Consider the following 2,945-nt stretch of genomic DNA (forward strand, 5'->3'; position numbering starts at 1 on the left):
AACAGACTAACTCAAATGGCAAAAGAGCTCCAAAAAGCCAATGAGGAGAAGAATGCCTTGAAAGGCAGAATTAGCCAAATGGAAAAGGAGGTCCAAAGACCACTGAAGAAAATACTACTTTAAAAATTAGATTGGAGCAAGTGGAAGCTAGTGACTTTATGAGAAATCAAGATATTATAAAACAGAACCAAAGGAATGAAAAAATGGAAGACAATGTAAAATATCTCATTGGAAAAACCACTGACCTGGAAAATAGATCCAGGAGAGATAATTTAAAAATTATTGGACTACCTGAAAGCCATGATCAAAAAAAGAGCCTAGATATCATCTTTCAAGAAATTATCAAGGAGAACTGCCCTGATATTCTACAGTCACAGGGCAAAATAGAAATTGAAAGAATCCATCAATCGCCTCCTCAAATAGATCCCAAAAAGAAATCTCCCAGGAATATTGTCACCAAATTCCAGAGCTCCCAGATCAAGGAGAAAATACTGCAAGCAGCCAGAAAGAAACAATTGGAGTATTGTGGAAACCCAATCAGAATAATCCAAGATCTGGCAGCCTCTACATTAAGAGATCGAAGGGCTTAGAATATGATATTCCAGAGGTCAATGGAGCTAGGATTAAAACCTCGAATCACCTACCCAGCAAAACTGAGTATCATGCTCCAAGGCAAAATATGGATTTTCAATAAAATAGAGGACTTTCAAGCTTTCTCAGTGAAAAGACCAGAACTGAATAGAACATTTGACTTTCAAAGAATCAAGAGAAGCATGAAAAGGTAATCAAGAAAAAGAACAAGAAAAAGAAATTGCAAGGAACTTACTAAATGTGAACTGTTTTTTTGACATTCCTACATGGAAAGATGACGAGTATGATTCATGAGACCTCAGTATTAGGGTAGCTGAAGAGAATATGCATACATATATGTTTATGTATATATATGGGTGAATGTGTATGTATGTATATATCTATGTGTGTGTGTGTGTGTGTATATATATATATATATATATATATATATATATATATATAGAGAGAGAGAGAGAGAGAGAGAGAGAGAGAGAGAGAGAGAGGACACAGGGTGAGTTGAAGATGAAGGGAAGATATCTAAAAGAAATAAAATCAAATTAAGGGATGAGAGAGGAACATAGAGAAGGAGATAAGGAGAGATAGAATGCGGTGGATTATCTCGCATAAAGGAGGCAAGAGCAAGCAGTTCTGTGGGAGGAGGGGAGAGGGCAGATGAGGGGGGAAATGAGTGAACATTGCTCACATCAGATTTGGCCTAAGGAGGGAATACCATACATACCCAGTTGGGAATCTTACCCCACAGGAAAGAAGAGGGAAGAAGATAAAAATAAGTGGGGGGGGGGGGGATGACGGAGGGGAGGGCTGATGGGGGTGGAGGTAGTCAAAAACAAACACTTTCAAAAGGGGACAGGGTCAAGGGAGAAAATTCAATAAAGGGGGATGGGTTGGGAAGGAGCAAAATATAGTTAGTCTTTCACAACATGAGTATTGTGGAAGGGTTATACATAATGATACACATGTGGCCTATGTTGAATTGCTTGACTTCTTAGGGAGGGTGGGTGGGAAAGGAAGAGGGGAGAGAATTTGGAACTCAAAGTTTTAAAAACAGATGTTCAAAAACAACAAAAATGTTTTTGAATGCAACTAGAAAATAAGATACACAGACAATGGGGTGTAGAAATTTATCTTGCCCTACAAGAAAGGAAGGGAAAAAGGGATGGGAGGGGAGTGGGGTTACAGAAGGGAGCGCTGACTGGGGAACAGGGCAACCAGAATATACGCCATTTTGGAGTGGGTGGGAGGGTAGAAATGGGGAGAAAATTTGTAATTCAAACTCTTGTGAAAATCAATGCTGAAAACTAAATATGTTAAATAAATTAAAAAAAAAATAAATAAATCAATGGGAATTCTTCATTGTACTGAGCCCAAATATATCTCCTACTAACTTCCACCCACTGAACCTAATTCTGGACTACGAATCCTAAGAAACAAATCAAACTCATGGTAGTCCTGCAAAACTGTGAATATGGTTATCATGTCTCATGATTTCATATTTTGCTTTGTTTTTAAATGGCATTAGCCTGGAATGACACCAGTGATCACTTAGCCTAAGTTTTCACAAACATCCTATTCAGTCATTCATTATATCAAAAGTTTGTCAGGGGTTAACATCAAGCTCTCTAATTTGTAGGCTGAATTTCACCTTCATACCCATTTTAATGAGATAGTTATCTGTCTCTAGTATCCCAGCACCTGTCCCATTTTCCTTGATTCTTCAATGAGTATTAACAGCATTTTTGCTGTCATATAAACACTGCCCTCTACCCTCTTCTCCTAAGAATTATTGCAATATCTCTTGCATATCATTCTTTATTCTAAGCACAGCACAGGGTTGTGCTGATAAAATGTTTAACAACCTGCTTCACGCCCAAAGAATATATGCACAATCCACTAAGTTTATTTATTATTCATATTATTATTATTATTCATATTATTAATTATTCATATTATTATTAATATTCATATTATTCATATTATTAACATTTTCTGTATCACTTTCTTCAGTCTAGACAATCAGCAAAACAATAAATCAAGCCCTGATTTGTATCATTTGCTGATTCCTAAGGTATAAATGCTCATACTGAAAGTGTAACATTGGCTCTCACAAGCCAATTTGAGCTGGGTCCAGCATCCTCCTGATTTGAAGTCATGTCTGCTATCTCCCACGGTATCTGGTCTCATATTTTGTCTCGGAAATTTTCTTTATCTTTAAATTTCAGTTTAAAGTCTTAATATATAAATGCCCTGTCAAAACAGTGTTTATAGATTTCATGGGATGTGACAGATCGTCTCAACAAAGATTGGTTCAATAAATATTTATTAAGTGCCTACTAGGTGCAAAGCACTGTGGTAGG

This window comes from Trichosurus vulpecula, chromosome 1 (assembly GCF_011100635.1).
Source record: "Trichosurus vulpecula isolate mTriVul1 chromosome 1, mTriVul1.pri, whole genome shotgun sequence".
Classification (NCBI taxonomy): domain Eukaryota; kingdom Metazoa; phylum Chordata; class Mammalia; order Diprotodontia; family Phalangeridae; genus Trichosurus; species Trichosurus vulpecula.